An 18,641-nucleotide genomic window follows, 5' to 3' on the forward strand; every position below is an offset into this window, starting at 1 on the left:
ATTGTGCTATTTGCTCTCCGGGGTTACGATAATGCACCTTGGGTACTTGATGTCGAATTTTGCATGGTTATTGATTTTGAGCATGGTGGCTAAGGTATTTCATATTGACCAGTGTTTGGATGGGGTCACGTATTGCAGCAGAGTTATGCTGAGATATGATCCCTTGTGTTAGATTCGTGTGTTTTGGTTCTACGGTGTGTGATAGGTTCTTAGAATTGCATTGTGGTGGTATTTGTTGAGCTCGCAGGACAGTTCTGCCGTCTGAATCAGTTTTCTATGATTTGAGTATATTTTGAAGGTTGTTTATTGGTGCACGGATTGCACAGGTTATGGCATCCGATTGTATTGATGTGGCATGTCACTAGAGTGGTCGTGTTGGATGAGATGAGATCATTGAACCTAGAATGGATATTATCGAAATTGATTACAGCATGTTTGGAAGGATAATATCGAAAGTCGGCTTAGAATTTGCTATAGTTCTTGTCGAATGAAATGGAATTCCATGGCTGGTTGATCTGATGAATGGTTATGAGTTTTGCGTGTTTCTTTCATCATCGGCAGGTACGAAGGTTTTAGAACGAAGTTTTGTTTTATATGAGGTTTATTACCAATATTGGGTTGTTTTGAGCAGCTACTGTGATTTGAAATTATCGCTATGAGTATAAGTTATGTGGTACATCATGTGATTACATCTTGGGTTATGGTGAAGGCTTGTTATAACTTGTGCAGACTTATACAGTGTGTAGATGTGAGATTCTGATCTTATAGAAATTCCGGATGTTGGAAATTGGATTCTAAGGTTTATAGGCTAGGTTGAATTAAGAAACTATAGTTATGCTGTGTTGTCGGGCCTATATAGAATAGGGTAACATGAGATTACCCCCGGGTATGTGCATGGTAAGGTTACACGGCGATTTGATGGCTTTTGGAACAACTCTTGGCACGTTCGAGGACGAACGTATGTTTAAGTGAGGGAGGATGTAACGACCCGACCGGTCGTTTTGAGCCTTTACAAATCGCTTGGTTGTTTGAGGGCATGAGTAGCTACGTATGATGTATTTTGACTTGTGTGAATCATCGGTTTTGACTTTCAGGTTATTCGGAATCGAATTGGAAGAAAGAATTCATTATTTAAGCTTTAAATTGGGAGAGTTCACCAAGTTTGACTTTTTAATATTTGACCTCGGATTGGAATTTTGATGGTCACGTTAGCTCCGTTGGGTGATTTTGGACCTAGGAGCGCGTCCGTATTTTGATTTGGAGGTCCGTGGTTGAATTTGGCTCGAAATGGCAAAAGTTGAAATTTGGAAAGTTTGACCGGGAGTGGACTTTTTGATATCGGGGTCGAATTCCGATTCCGGAAGTTGGAGCAGGTCTGGAACGTCGAATGTGACTTGTGTGCAAATTTTGAGATCAATCGGACGTGATTTAATAGGTTTTGGCGTCATTTGTAGAATTTGGAAAATTTGAATTTTCTTAGGCTTGAATCCGTATGTAATTCGTGTTTTCGATATTGTTGGAGGTGATTTGAAGATTCTATTAAGTTCGTATGATGTTATAAGACTTGTTGGTATGTTTCGTTGAGGTCCCGGGGGGGCTCAGGTGGATTTCGAGTGATTAACAGACTTGGAATGTGATTTGAGAACTTGCTGAAGTCTGAGAGCTGCTGGTGTGACCGCACCTGCGGAGAGGGGACCGCATATGTGATGTCGTAGGTGCGGCAGGTTGAGCGCAGTTGCGGAAAAGGTGGAGACCAACAGGGATCGCAGGTGCGATGGTTTCTCAGCACCAGCGATAGCGCAAATGCGGACCATGGGTCGCAGGAGCGGAGGCACCCGGAATTAGTCATTTTCGCAGGTGCACCCAGATTTTTCGCACAAGTGGGCGCGCATGTGTGAGCCTAGGCTCCGCAGGTGAGGAAGTGCCTCGGCAGAACCTATATTAGCGGGGTCCAAGATTTTTGGCTTCATTTCATCATTTTGAGCTCGGATGTTAGAGATTTTGAGAGGGCTTTTCAAGCAGGATTCTTGAGGTAAGTTCCTTGTCTTCATTTTTCTTCAATAATTATGTTTCTCCACTGATTTCCCACCTAGATGGTGTGTTTTTTAGGTGTAAATTGGGGATTTGAGGCTAGGGATTTGGAGAGTTGGTATTGAGGATTTGAATGACCAATTGGTGTCGGATTTTGATGAATTTGGTATGGTTGGGCTCGTGAGTGAATGAGCTTTCGTATTTGTGACTTTTTCGAATTTTGAGACGTGGGCCCGAGGGTCGGGTTTGGTTCGATTTCGGATTTTGGCTATAAGTTCTTGTGGAATTAATTCCTTTAGCCTATATTGATTGTATTGAACTGCTTGTGGCAAGATTCGGGACATTTGGAGACAGATTTGAGTTGTTTTTGGTTAGTTTTGAGCCGTTCAGAGGTCAGAACGCGTGGGATGGCATCTTTGGAGCATCGCCTGCCTTGCTCAACATTAATATTGGCTTGTTCGAGGTAAGTAACTCTTCTAATCTTAGTTATGAGGGAATGAAACCCCGAAATACGTGTTATGTGATTTGTGTTGAGGTGACGCACATGCTAGTAATGGGCGTGTGGGCGTGCACCATGTAAATTGAGACTATGTTGTCCCCATAGCACTGTATAGTGGTCCTACTTGTTGATATCCATGTTTTCACCATGTGATAAAGCAGTTAAGCTATCAATCATGTTAAATATCATGTTTAGGCTTTATGTTGATATTGCTAGGACCCATAGTGGTCGTTCCTTGCTGTTATCTCACTGATTTCATTGATATATTGTACTCAGTCATATTCATGCATTCATATCATATCTCAGTCTCAGTTGTTGTTTATTGATACATCATATCATTATTGTCGGGCTAGTTTCATGGCATTGTGAGCCCGTGAGTGAGTAACATTTTGTGATCGAGTTGCACGACGCAGCATATGATATTGATTATATTTTAAATGAATCGGGTTGCACACCGCAACAAGCCTTTGGGCTATATATATATACTATTGGACCGTGTTGCACGCCGCAACAATATTGGAACGGGCTGCACGCCACAGCAATATGGCGCTTGGGCTGAAGGAGACCATCTGGAGTCTGCACACCCCCAGTGAGCGCAATCGACTATATATATGTAGATCGGGTTGCACGCCGCAACGTGCCTTAAGGTCATATATGGATCGGGTTGCACGCCGCAGCATGTATTGTACAACACTGAGTGATTGAGTGTGCTGAGCCTTGAGCATAGTGAGAGAGAATGCGAGACAATGAGATTTAGTACTCTGAGAGTGTGAGTACACGAGTTTATCTCTGAGATACATTGCATTGACATGCACAAATGACATATATGCATAGAGATGCATTTTTTCTCATGTTGTACGGTATCACATCATTCATGATTTCTCACACATGTTGACAGATGGGCATAGTGATGCATTTGTTTTACACTTGTTATCTGGAAAGAAAATGAAGCATCTTATTTATTATGGAAATGATATTTGGGAAAATTATTGTTTTCAAACTTATTCATAATTTTGGTAACTCTGGTAAACGATTTGGGTTTCATTGAAGTACTTGAAAGGTAGAACTATTTTCAGAAATCATATTTTGTTGAGCATTTGATTGTTGAGTTACTTCTGGTATTACTTGTTTTATGTTGTTATGAACTATTGTTGGTTATTGAATTTGGGACCTGACCTTGGTACAAGCTTGTCACTACTTTCAACCTAAGGTTAGGTTTGTTACTTATTGAGTACATGGGGTCGGTTGTACTCATACTACACTTCTGCACCTTGCGTGCAGATGTTGGCTTTTGATATTGTTGTGTTCGATTGGAGCTGGATTGAAGATGTACCTGCATCCCGGTTGCAGTTGTATCTTGCTCGTGGTAGCATTAGATCTGTAAAACTCTGTTTATGTACTTTTCAAAAAGACTATGTATTTATTTCATTTTCGCTTTGTAAACTCTATTCTTAGAAAGCTCATGATTTGTACTACCAGTTCTTGGGAAATATATAAGTTTAAGATCTTTATTTACTTAAATTTCTTAAATAATTATTATTGGAATTGAATAGTTGAAAGTTGGCTTACCTAGCTGGTTGGGTTAGGTGCCATCACGACTAGTTAAATTTTGGGTCGTGACACCTTCAGGCTTAAAAACACCGGAGCCACTTACCAACATCTAATGAATAAAATGTTTATAAAAACAAATAGGAAAGACTATGGAAGTATATATAGATGATATGCTCGTTAAGTCTTTGAATGCAGGTGATCACCTGAAGCATATGCAAGAAACTTTTGACATACTGAGGAAGCATAATATGAAGCTTAACCCCGAGAAGTGTGCGTTCGGGGTCGGTTCACGTAAGTTCTTAGAATTCCTAGTCTCACAAAGGGGGATTGAGGTAAATGCCGACAAAATCAAAGCGATAGAGGATATCCAGAATATACTATTCAACGTAAAGGAAGTCCAGAGACTCACAGGCAGATTAGCCGCTTTGAGCAGGTTCTTTTCCCAATCATCGGAAAAGTGTCATCACTTCTTCGCATTGCTCAAAAAGAAAAATAATTTCGAATGGACACTGAAGTGTCAACAAGCCTTGAAGGAATACTTGTCAAGCCCTTCGTGTCATCGCTTCTTCGCACTGCTCAAAAATAAGAAACTCGCTACCCGCATCTGGAAAACCTGGCCTTAGCTCTCGTAGTTGTCGTTCGGAAGCTAAGTCCCTACTTCCAATGCCACTCGATAGCCATGGTAACTACATTTACTTTAAGGAATATACTCCATGAGCCCGAGATCTCAGGTAGATTGGCCAAATGGGTCGTTCAAATGAGCGAGTTCGACATAGAGTATAAAGCGAGGACATCGATTAAATCACACATCCTCGCTAACTTCGTGGCCGATTCCATCCCGGGACTATTGCCCCTGTCTGCCAAAGAGGAAATAATGGTGTCGGAACCGACATCGGGAGTTTGGACCTTGTTCACAGACGAATCTTCAAACGTGAAAGGGTTCGGGCTCGGCATAGTCTTGATCACGCCTACGGGGGAAACCTTAAGGCAATATATCAGAATGATTCCTTTAACTAACAATGAAGAAGAGTACGAAGCTTTGATTGCAACTACTCGAATTGGCCCAGGGGCTCGAATCCGAAGCCGACAAAATCAAATGTGATTCACAGTTTGTGGTAAATCAGGTCTACGGAAATTTTGACACCAAATATGAACGTATGCAACAATACGTAGTAAAGGTCCATGATTTATTGTCACAATTCCGAGAGTGGTCAATGACCCACATCCTCGAGGGAAGAAAATGCGGAAGAGGATGCATTAGCAAATCTAGGATCATCAACAGAAATCTGAGGACCGGAATCAGGTGCGGTAGTACAACTGATGAACTCAGCCTTGAACACAGATGGTTACTACGAGGTAAATTCAACTAATCTAGTCTGGGACTGGAGAAACGAGATAATTGATTAACTCGAGCATGGAAAGTTGCCCAAAGACACCAAAGCATCGAGAGCATTGTATGCCAAAGCTGCACGATATAGCTTCAAGAAAGACCAATTCTACATAAAATCCTTTCAAGGCCCGTTGGCCTGGTGCTTAGGTGCATCAGAAGCCAATTATGTCATGAGAGAAGTCCATGAAGGGATATGCGGCAACCACTCGGGCACAGATTCTCCGGTGCTGAAGTTAGTCCAAGCAGGATATTATTGGCCCTGTATGGAACAAGATTTCAAAACCTTTGTATGAAAATGTGATAAGTACCAATGCCACGCATCACTAGAACATCAATCGGTGGAATCCCTGCATTCAGTTCTGTCCCCATGGCCGTTCATGAAATGGGGAATGGACATCGTTGGACCACTACCACCAGCTCCTGGAAAGGTAAGGTTTCTTTTAATTTTGACTGACTATTTTTCAAAATGGGTGGAAGTAGGTCCTTATCAAAAGATCGGAGAACGCGAAGTGGTCGGCTTCCTGTGGGAAAACATAATTTGCAGGTTCGGAATACTGAAAGAGATTGCATGCGACAACGGGCCACAATTTATCGGTGCAAAAGTTACAAAATTCCTTGAATATTTGAAGATAAAAAGGATTACCTCTTCACTTACCATCCGAGCGCAGATGGCCAAGCATAGTCAACAAACAAAATAATTGTGCAAAACCTAAAGAAAATGTTAGAAGCATCAAAAGGCCATTGGTCCAAAGAATTACCTAGGGTACTATGGGCCTACCGAACAATGGCCAAGTCAAGCACAGGAGAAATCCCTTTTTCCCTTGTGTACGGCGCAGAAGCTTTGATACCGGTGAAAGTAGAGGAACCATCCTTAAGGTATTTTCAAGCAAACGAAGAGTCAAACAACGAGGCAACGCTAATCAAATTGGAACTGCTTGAAGAACGCAAGGACTTGGCACATGTCAGAATGGCAGCTCAAAAGCAGAGAATGGAGTGATATTACAATCAAAGAGCCAACCTCCGTTATTTCAAAGTGGGAGACTTGGTATTGAGGAAGGTGACTTAGAACACCCGAGAACTCAACGCGGGCAAATTAGCCTTTACATGGGAAGGCCTTTACCGGGTTTCAGCTACCACTGGTAAGGGGTCATACGAGTTGGAAAACCGCAACGGAGGCAAGTTACCCAGCAACTTGAACGTGTCTCACCTCAAAACATATTTCTGCTGACAAACAGTAGACAAATGAAAGAAATGGAAAAGCATATTACGAAGACAGCATTGATAAGACCTTCGGTGACAAGTCAAACAAACAAATTTTCACTCGGGGACGATAATGTAATCTTTTCTTCGATAGCAAATTCCCACCGGGAAGTAAAGTTTGCTACCGAATAAAAGTTACACGATCGTTCACGAGCACAAACCACTAGAGGGCTGTTAGGTTTTCTTTCACTCGATAGCATAGATTACTAATGGGAATCAAGATATGTTGTCGAACGAAGGATTACCTAGCGATTCATCGGTGGTATCTTCGAAGACACAAGACTTCCAGTATTCCGATTTGCATTCTTCGCATTCGAACACTGGGGAGAATGATATGAGGACAAGGTAACACTAAATGCCATGTTAACCGGGAATAAAAATCCGGCAAGGCAGCACTGAATGCCACGTCCACCGGGAATGAAAATCCGGCAAGGTAACACTGAATTCCACGTCAACCGGGAACAAAAATTCAGCAAGGCAACATTGAATGCCACACGTCATCGGGATCGGGGATTGCACAGAACGCCTATGTAAACTATGAAAACAGAAGGAATGAAATGAAATCCTTTTGATTTTATCTTGTTTCTTGTCTGAAAGATGAGCTAATTTTATCATTTGAAAGTTAAACAAGTATTCAAATGTTAGTGCCGTAATGAATAGGAGTTGTCCTCTTCAAGAGCACACACTCTCTTATAAAAACCCTCATGTTAAAGGGTTGGTTCCGGAAGAATATAAGCCCAGAACCAAAAAAACTATCTTGGAAAAATACACCCGAAGCCACATATGAAAAAGATGCAGAAACCAAACTTGCGCAAATACTTATGAAAAACCTCATGTTAAAGGGTTGGTTACGGAAGAATATATGTTCGAAACCAAAAATGTTATCGGGGAAAAATACACCCGAAGCCACATATGAAAAAGACGCAGAAGCAAAACTTGCGCAAATACTTATTGAAACCCTCATGTAAAAAGGATAATTGTCGGAGACAGAAGTGCATCGAAGAAAATGCATCTGAGACCACATACAGGAAAAAATGCATAAATATTCAAGCAAAAGTAAGACTCGATCAAACATTTGAGAAAAAAAATGTATTTATTTACAAGAATGTGCCAAAAGAAATACAAAACAGAGAAAGAAAAAGCTAAGCTACATCATCACCAGAATAGGGAGGAAGAGAAGTATCCATATCCCCGGGAACAGTAGACGGTTCAACCGATGGCTCAACATCTTCCCCAGCTTGATCTTCGGCATCATCGCCTTCCGATTTCTCTTCAGTGTCCAAAATCTCGGAACAAGAATCGGAAGAACCTGGAGCATCAGACCGCGTTGGGAGTCCTTTCTTTGCAGCCAACTCAAGGTTGCGTGCCTTAGCAATTTCAACATCAATATCAATAATGCCAGTTTTGGCTCCTTCCAAGGTTTTTCTCCTCATGTTGTACGTGGCGTAAGATGTTTTCAACAACGGTAGAAGCCTCTCGGTGCCTGAGTTCATCTTTGAGTTGAGTGATCTCGACAGAAAGATTATTCGGGGCGGACCTTGCAGATCAGAGACTAACATCAAGGTCATGGACAGTCGAACTATAGAACCTGTTGTGCTCGATAGTTTTCTTATACTTCTCCAACCGGGCATATCTTGCCCCTGCGGCAGTAAGCTCTTCGGCCTTAGAATTCAAGGCTGCTTCTAAATTATTTACCTTTTCGGCAACAGTAGCCTCACGATCATTGGCAGCAAGAAAGGAATCCTGGACCTCAGCCCATTTAACCTTGACTTCATCAAAACCGGCCTTTAGCAGCCCAACTTCTTGGCTGAGGGTTACCACTTCCTGCTCACTTAGCTGCAAACGGGCTTCCAAAATAACGGCCTCAGTGTCCCTGGTTTCCAATTCCAAGAGGCGAAGATCAGTCTGGTCTCGTTCTGCCAAAAGTTGATCCTGTTCAGAAGAGAGCTCCTCCTTCTCACGTATTAACCTTTGTAGGTCCTCGGAAGCAATAAAATTGGCATGCAAGATAAGAACAGGTAAAACTTAAAATGCACTCATTTAGAAACTGGAAAAAATAGTAGAGAAAGAAAGAAACATACCGCTGCAGCATTATGCATGGCATTGTTCAACAAACACTCTGTGTCTGAATCTTTTCCTAATCCTTCTCTGAAGCCAAGGGCTTCAGATTATTTGCAAGCTCCACCGGACGGGAAAGAAGGTTGAACCCGGTAGAGACCAAAAGGGTAACACTCCTCCTCTTCTGAGGATCTTTAGAAAGGCCATCATAATTTTTCCTAAAATTCCCATGAACAGGGGACTGAGGAAGAGGAACGCCTTCAAAACGGTCAGATGTGGTCGTTGGAGATGATGTTGTTGTTGGAAGCGTGGATGGAAATGGGAATGATGTAGCAGTTGTTGGTGGCGGAGAAGGTGGTGATAAAGCTGATAAAGGGGAAGAACGGGAAACAGCGGCCTCGAAGGCAGCACTGGCTGTTGGGTGCTCGCCAACCGAAGAAGGCAAAGACTCGATACTCTGGCTCACAGTACCGGGCACAACAATTGGGGGCTGAGAACGGGAGTTGGCATTTACCACCAAATCAAACTCCCCCCAAAGTGCCGAGACATCATCCTCGGTGGATGTGACTGCATCAACACGTTGAGCACCCTGTTGAGAGGACAAGGATCGTTGTCTTCTATGTAAATAAGCTCTTTCATCACTAGATTTCTTCATAAACCATCGATCCTCACAGTGTCAATGACTGGCCCGGAAGGAGGACCAGCCCTCGTCGCCACCAGGGATGACTCGGGAGCATCAACCTTTGCCCTCTTTTTCTTTTCCCCGGACGCAGAGGAACGCCTTCTTTTCAGTTGTTTTTTATCTGGCCGGGGGCTCTGTAAAGACACGCTTGCGCCCTAAGCGGACGCGAAGGCACCAGTTCGAGTAAGTGCCTCTTGAAGCAGCCTCGTCGCGTCAGTAGGGTCACCAAAGCATCCTCACCGGGGATCTCAACCGAACCTGCATGTAGACCTAATTTAATGAATCATTAGCAAATTAGAAGGGTTCAACCAAATTCCTCATATACAGAAGCTAAAGCGAGGGAAAATTAAGTTACCATGATTTTTCGCCTTCCATCCATATTTAATGGACAGCTCTTTCTACAAGTGGATTTCAGGCGTGGTGATGTCCAAGATCTTATGAACCCACCGGTCAACGCCTTCTACCATCGGTGGGATCCATCGAATCGCTGAGACATACGGGAGAAAAAGGATCAGTGCTTATACATGCATGAAAGAATGTTTAGGAGGAGAAAAACGCATCAAAAGGGACTTACGAGAGCAGTTTCAAGCAACCGAAAAGGATTAATGTTGCCAGAGGCTACTACAACGAATCATTCCATCCACTCTCGGTCGTTGTCATCATCCATGCTAGATATCAAAGTGTGGTGGCCATGTTTGCAAAGGTTTATCATGGTGACCACGCTTGCAGAGGTTTATCATTCCCCCGCGGAAGATCTTGGGGGAGTACAGGTTCACTATATGAGCCAATGTTAGCTCTTCATTGGTTTCCAGGCATAAGCGTCGAATGAAGGTGCCCGTCCTTCACACAGAACGACTTACCTATGCCAAACACACTCGATAACTGAGAAAAAATTCCTCTATCACAGTATCAAGCTCTCCATTCAATGAAAACGCACCCAAAGTAAAGGGGTACGTGTAAAAATATGTAAAACCTTCCATGGGGAGAGTCACTCGCTCTGACAAATCAGGAGCAATAATGTCCAATTCCTAGCAGCTGCAATCTTCCTTCACAGTAGGAATACTGGTAGGATGAATGGATGATGGGTATCTGCTAAGCGCCCATGAACGAGGGTTTTCAGTGGAAATTTTCTCTTCAGAATCTTTTGAAGTATTGAGCCATCTTGGGATTATGGAACTTATTGTTGGAGGAACAGAATCCTCATTTTTGTTCTTGCTCTTCGAAGAACCGGTACGTTTAGATGAAGATGCCATTAGAAAAGGGGAAGAAACGATTTTGTGTTGTAAGGAAATTAGAGAAGGGATGAAGAACAGGGATGCAAATCGGAAGTTCAAGCAATTTTGAGACCCAAAGGAAAGGGAAGTTGATACGTATGAGTGGAGTTTTGAGCGGCTAAATACTTGGCTAAGGTTACCTCGATAATTGGCAAAAGGCGTGCTAAATCATAAGAAGATGCATGTTTGGGGAATTAAATGCGGAGAGACATGCGTCTAATCAACCGTCAGTAACCTCCAAAAGGAATTATAGTAATTCCCTCCGAAAGAGGATTTCACCAACTTTCCGGTAACACAAAGTTATGTCACCAGAAAGCAGGGGGGCTATCTATATTGGGTAAAATATGCTACGACACGTGGCCACCAAAGAAGGGGACACGTAGAACCAAAGCCAGAAGGACGGAAAGCCAGGCACAGCTACCATGTATGTCACCGAGAAAGGCAAGTTCATAAAGGCATTAAGCACGTTGTGCCCGGTGGAATTTAATAAAGAATATTCCACAACATTAAAGAGTAATGGCTCGTTACAGAGTTTTGAGCATTTATGTTTACCGTTAGGTTTCCATTATTGCATTTCAATAACTTTCATTAGTGGTGGGCCCGACCATTACGCCCATTGAGTTATAAATAATAGGCTCAAAGCCCATTGTAAGGACAATTTTTTGGACATCAAAGAATACATTTCAATACAGCATCTTGATACTATTTTTCTCTCTCTAGCTTGTTGATCTAATCATTATTGTGCCCGGAGATTCTGTCCTCGGGCTCATTAGATCAACAGTTCCATCTGCAGTTTGAGCTAAGTAGTTCCCATCCAAATTGATTAATTCATCACTTCTTTGGACCAGATCAATCCATTTGTCTAGAAACCTCGAACAAATTCAACTGTACAAATTTTCGGATAAACAATGGACCCTCAGCCAAAGCTATGATTGGGCTTCAGACCGCAAACCAAGACTTTCTTGATGTGCAAAAAGGAATGCCCAAACATTCACTCCAAAAAATATACTCCCTCCGTTCACTTTTAGTTGTCAAGTATTCTAAAAATAATTTTTCATTTTTACTTGTCATTTTTCGCATATCAAGAGATAAATAATTTATTTTTTTTATTTTTTTCTTAGCATTAATTACTCATTCCAAATTATTTTTTAAATTCATTAAGACATACACCAATTAATATGGGTATCATGGTAAATTATGCACTTTATTTATTATTTTTTAATGGGTGTGCAAAGTCAATAGTAAACAAGTAAAAGTGAAGTGAGGGAGTATATATTTGTCTCGAAGAATGGAGGCACGTGAAAAGTAGCATGTAAGATTTATTTTCTGAAAAACACACCTTTAAGCTTTTTGTAAGCTTAATCGCATGCAGTATCCCAGCTCACATCAAAGATTTTTCCAATCTTTCTTTGATCCTCACTTTTTCTATTCTTTCCCTCATTAGTTGTAAATGTGCATCAACAACATGTGATCTCCCTACTAAAAATCACCAAATGCATCAAACAAGTTGCCATTGTTAACGTAGCTACGCGATAAGAATAAAGAGTAAGTCACATTATGGCAATATGAACAGCAAGTAGAGGACTACTTGAAGTCAGCCTTGACGAGGACGTCGAGTTCAACCAGTGGGGGTGGTTTGTTAGCCCCTAATGTTGAGACATGACGGATAACGGGTGGAACCAATGTCAAGGGTTTGTACGTTGCTCCTTGACATGGGTTCTTGTGGCATTGACAAACAATGTACAAAGCTGAGAGTGTGTTTAAGTCAGGTGCACGGACTTGGGCAGGTCAGCTAGACAAGGTTCCTTGAGTGATGGCAACGCAACCTTGGTTATGTGCAACAGTAATGGCAGACGCATAACGTTTTGTCCAGGCATGTGAATGGATCAGTGGGACGACAAGGCGGTGGCAAAGATATTGTCATAAGCCAATGTGCGAGGCATGATCAATGGCAAGGCAAAGGCAAGGAAAGACAAAGGCTGGGCAAATCTGTAAGCAAGACATGCTACAGTGGGTCAAAAGTGCTAATGGAGGGGCCACTTCATGGAAGTGCTCCATATGCCAAGTGCTCCAGAAAACATGGCTTAGTGCTCCAACCAATATGGCTTAGTGCAGATGAGGGTCCATTTCGTGGAAGTGGTCCATTATATGACTAAGTGGTTGCTGATAATGCATGATAGTGACAGGCATTATACTGTATTTGCCCCTTTGTAAATTGCCCCTTGTATTCTGCCAGTGGCAGCTCCTATTTATAGGTGTTGTAGTTAGTTGGTTAAGGCAGGAAGTCAGTTGTGAGCCTTACCAATAGAGAGTCCTTTGTATATTCTGCATTATAATATCAAATACAATTTCTGACAATAATGTCATTAAATGTTTTTCACTATAATAACAAACCTACCTATTAAGGTTATTGTAAGCCGCTAGTAGGTGCAATTATTGTCTCTAGTTTCTTGGTCAACGGTAGACTAGACTGGCGTCAACTTGACTAATTATTTGAGTTTTTTCTTTAAACATGATTTACGTATTAAAAACTAAATTTTTTATTGATCACAAACTTAATGATGAATGTACTAAAAATCTCTTTGAAAAATTTCAAAGAAAAAAAATTATTGAGTATCTAACTGTAAACTTGAGTTGGCTTAATAACGACAACAATAAGTAAAATATGCAATGAACAAGTCTAAATATCGTATACAAATTGACTTTCCACCCTTTCTTAATAAATAAATGCATAACACAACAATGAATTTTCATTGTATTTTTCTTTTGGGATTTCCTGGTCATTGCGGAGATTCGACAAATCCATATTGCACACTTTGACATGCATTTAAATTCAAAAGGATAAGGATAAAAATAAAAATAAGCAAATGCATGGACTTTCCCTGATACTCATTGTTCAAAATCAACTTTAGTCCAACTTGTAATAATGTGGAGCAAATGAAATTATCTTAGATGAGATTTTAACATTTCCGTTTATTGATTGGCTCTTTCTATTAAAACAAGTTGTTACAGTTCTATTAGAAGTTAAAATAGACTATTTATCATTTATACAATAATAAACCTTAAGAAAAAAAGAAAATCGGTCTTTTCTTCTCATCGAATTTGTTCACAAGTATAATAAATGTGTTCTTAATCCTCTCTCGATTTCTCCTAAATAAATGATATAGTAAGAATATTACCCGAAATCCATCTCCAATAAGATAAAAAAACTAACAAATACGAAGTTACTTTTCTGTTGTATTGGTACATGTTAGATGTTACTCGACCAAATCCATACTAAAATCCCAGAGTTTCTTAGCCAAATCCATGTCCTTAGCCATCGCTGTTGTGGATGTAATGCAAGATAACAGGTGGTTGATGCTCCCTGTAGAAAGAGGAAACACGAATGTTAAACTCATTATTTTCCATGTCATCATGATTTTGTATTCTTTCATTAAATGTTTTTCTTCGTCTAAGCAAAGGCCATAAGTTAGTCAACATGGAAACAATTTATTTTTCTCTTTTTTGTCTCACAATTTTGTGGACCCAAAAGTGTAAGATATCGATCTACAAATTTGTGAGATAAAAAGAGGGCACGCCATAAAACTTCTCGTCAACAAATTATTCTGTGACAAATCATCCTTTGGTTTGTGTTTTGACTTGCCTTCTAGGAATATTTTTAGTCAGGTTCGTTTTCTATGTTGTCAGTGTTCAGTTAGGTTTCAGTTTCTACATTGTCATCCTTATCCTTGTTGTTTGGTATACCTTTTTATTGGAAGTTAGGAAGTTAGTTAGGTGAAGTAGTTAGTTATTATTGGGACCATATTGTAATTACTAGAAGTTGGGGGATCTTTATTATTATTTTTAATTTTTCTAATTAGCTTGTATATACTGAGTTTGTTGGAGTTGTAAATGCTAGTTGGAAATTTCCCAATTCTCCCTTTTTCCTCTTCACGTTCATAGTGCTTTTCAATGGCTAAGATTTGGACATGGTATCAGAGCTTTGGAGACTGATCTGTGAAGCCGTATAATTTCTTCAACTAATTGATTATTCAATTCATTCTCTTAATCTTTACTTCAAATTCTCTGGGGGTTTTTTCAATATGAGAAAAATTGCTCGAACTGGTGCGTTAATGGCGACGGAGAGAATCGATCATACACATCCACTTTTCCTTCAACCTTCAGACACGCCAGGATTGGTTCTAATTCCAATTCAGCTCACAGGTTCGGAAAACTATGGACTGTGGAGAAGATCGATGCGTCTTGCTCTCAAAGCTAAGTAGAAGCTAGGGTTTGTAACAGGAGCTTGTGCCAAGGTGTCGTTCGAGGAGAATCTCCATGAGGAATGGGAAACTTGTAATGCGATAGTGCACAGCTGGATTATGAACTCTGTTTCGAAGGATCTGCTTAGTGGGATCATTTATGCATCAGATGCACATGCAGTTTGGGAAGACCTACAGGAGCGATTTGATAAGGTGAATCGAGTGCGTATCTTTCAATTACACAGAGCAATTTCGCGATTATCTCAAGGAGCGGATTATGTAGCTGTGTATTTTACCAAGTTGAAGGAGCTGTGGGCAGAGTATGATGCATTAGTACCATCTCCGAACTGTGGTTGTCCAAAATCTAAAGAGCAGATGACTCATTTACAACAACAAAGAGTTATGCAGTTCCTAGATGGACTAAATGATACATACGATCAGGCTCGTAGGCAAATTTTAATGAAAACCACTGAACCACCCCTTAATCAGGCATATGCACTTATAACACAGGATGATAGTCAACAATGCGCATGAGGTGGAATTATAGGTCATAAGACAGATCCATTAGCTATGCAAGCAGGGAGAGGTCAAGGTTTTCGTGGAAGAAAACAATATCTGCAATGTGAACATTGTCGTATGAGAGGACATACAAAAGAAAATTGCTACAAGATCGTAGGGTACCCTGAAGATTTCAGAAGAAGGAAAGGATTTCAACCTAAAGGGATACTAACTGCTGCAAATCATGTGGAAGGTTCTGTGAATCATGAAGAAGGATATGTGGCTCAAGGCTCACAAGGAGCATCAGTAGCATCACAGTCTAAAGGAGGAGATCATTTTTTCACATAAGCACAGTACCAACAGATCCTAGACTTGCTCAGCAAAGACTCACCACCAAGTGACATTAAGACTCAAAATCAAGCAACTGTTGCAGGTATAATTACTGCATTATCTTCCAGTGTGCATGTTTCAAACAAAAGGAATGATGATTGGATTGTAGATTCAGGAGCAACACATCACATATTATCTACTTTAGATTTAATAAGTGATGTAAGAAGAATAGATGACAGGACACAAGATAAAGCAACATTGCCAAATGGTGTTACTACAAAAATTAAACATGTGGGAAGTTCATATTTGTCATATGTTGATAAACTAGAGAATGTTCTACATGTTCCTGATTTCAAGTTTAATCTAATGTCATTGTCCAAGCTAACTAGAGATCTAAAGTGTGCTGCCACCTTTTTACCTGCACTATGTGTGTTTCAAGACCTTTACAATGGCAGGATGAAGGCGATTGATAAAGAAGATGAAGGTTTATATATACTGAAAGGAAGAGGAGTCAGACTTTTAGCAGCTCATATAGATGTGAAAGGATCAAGTGGTGAAATATCATGCTTGTGGCATGAGAGATTGGGCCATGCCTCTGTTCCTGTTATGCAATATGTCTCTTTTTTGCAAAATAAAGTAGATAGTTATATGCAAAATAAATGTATTGTTTGCCCTTTATCTAAACAGTATAGACTTGGCTTCCCTAATAGTTAAAAAGGAGTACTAGAGCTTTTAAATTGGTTCACATGGATGTATGAGGGCCATATAAGAAGAGCACTCATGGTATAAAGCATTACTTTCTTACAGTTGTAGATGATTTTTCTAGGGCAACTTGGATTTTCTTGATGCAGTTTAAGAACGAAACTATTATTTTCCTGAAGCAATTTGTTTACATGGTTAAAACACAGTTTGATACTTCTGTCAAGGTCTTGATAACAGACAATGAAAAGGAATTTTTCAACAAACTGTGGAGTGAATTCTTGTTATCACAAGGTATTATTCACCAAGTAGTTGTGTGTATACACCCCAGCAGAATGAGGTAGCTGAAAGGAAACAGACATATACTGAATACTGCGAGGACATTAAAATTTCAAAGCCATGTTCCAAATATGTTTTGGGGGGAGTGCGTACAAACTGCTATTTACATAATAAACAGATTGCCTACCAGAATCTTGGATGGAAAGAGTCCTTATGGAATGTTGTATGGTAGAGAGCCCTCAATAGCATATCTAAGAGTATTTGGGTGTCTATGCTATGCCACTAATCTGGTGCTAGATGATAAGTTTGCTGCAAGAGCAAGAACAGCTGTTCACATGGGGTATTCAACTTCTCAAAAGGGTTATAGATTATATGACCTAACCACTAGAACATTCTTCATTAGCAGGGATGTTTCTTTCAGGGAGCATGATTTTCTATTTAAGAAAATAGAACAACAACATTTATTGAATCGCTCTTGACCAAATTGACCCAAAAGGGTGCTCCATTCAGGCGGTCGGATGAGTGTGAGGAGAGCTTTCAGAGGCTCAAGACTACCTTGACCACAACTCCAGTGTTAGTTCTGCCATCAGCTTAAGGTTCTTACACTGTGTATTATGATGCCTCGAGGATAGGTATTGGATGTGTTCTGATGCAGGAGGGTAGGGTGATTGCTTATGCTTCGTGCCAATTAATGCTGAGTCTAGTTCCAATGCACCAACTAGACAGTCACTCAAAGTAAAAAAATCCACCTATATGGAAAAAGGACTATGTATTGCAGCCACAGAAGTCCTCAAAATGCAACTATCCAATCTCAAACTTCATGTCTTATGAGAAGATGTCCTCAAAGTACAGAAGCTATGTGTCAGTGTTTTCAGTCCTGAAAGAGCCTTATAACTTCAAGGAAGCTGTAAAGGATGAGAGGTGGATCACAGCCATGAAACAAGAGATACAAGCATTAGTAGATAATAAGACTTGGGAGGTTATTGACTTACCACCAGGCAAAGCTTCTATTGGGTCCAAATGGGTGTACAAAATAAAGTACCAAGCTAATGCAGAAGTAGAAAGATTCAAGGCATGACTAGTGGCAAAGGGATACAATCAACAAGAGGGACTAAACTATCATGAGACTTTTTCACCAGTTGCAAAGATGGTGATTGTTAGATCTGTGATAGCCCTTGCAGCCTCAAAGGATTAGTCCTTGTACCAAATGGATGTCTTTAATGCTTTCCTTCAAGGAGACCTATTTGAAGAAGTCTACATGGATTTGCCACAGGGTTTCCAAAGGTAGGGGGAGCAAAAGGTGTGTAGCTTGCTTAAGTCTTTATATGGTCTCAAACAAGCGTCAAGGCAATGGAATTTAAAACTTACAGAAGCTTTGGTGGGAGCAGGTTCTATGCAGAGTACTTATGACTATTCTATGTTCACCACGAAGTCGGGCAAGGATATTGTCATGATCCTCATCTATGTTGATGATTTGCTACTGACTGGAAGTAATAAGGACATGATTGATGAAGCGAAAGCAGCTCTACATCAGCAATTCAAACTCAAAGACTTGGGAGAATTGAGGTATTTCTTAGGCATTGAGGTATTGAGATCCAATCATGGAATACTGCTTAACCAAAGAAAGTATACCTTAGAGCTCATCTCTGAGTCGGGCTTAAGTGATGCCAAACCAGCCTTAACACCACTTGAAGTCAACCAAAAGCTCACCACAGTAGAGTATGACAAAGCCACTGGAGTAGAAAATGAAGATCCTTTGGCAGATGCAAATAGCTATCAAAAGTTGATAGGAAAACTCCTATATCTAACAGTCACTCGACCAGATATCAGCTATGCAGTGCAGACTTTA

General features: G+C 40.6%; 1 pseudogene; it reads right to left on the reverse strand.

Moving 5' to 3' along the window:
• Window positions 1-14,002: 14,002 nt before the first annotated feature.
• LOC107764547 (short-chain dehydrogenase TIC 32, chloroplastic-like) overlaps window positions 14,003-18,641 on the reverse strand; it is a 58,335-nt pseudogene continuing 53,696 nt past the window's right edge.

This window comes from Nicotiana tabacum, chromosome 4 (assembly GCF_000715075.1).
Source record: "Nicotiana tabacum cultivar K326 chromosome 4, ASM71507v2, whole genome shotgun sequence".
NCBI classification, from domain to species: Eukaryota; Viridiplantae; Streptophyta; class Magnoliopsida; order Solanales; family Solanaceae; genus Nicotiana; species Nicotiana tabacum.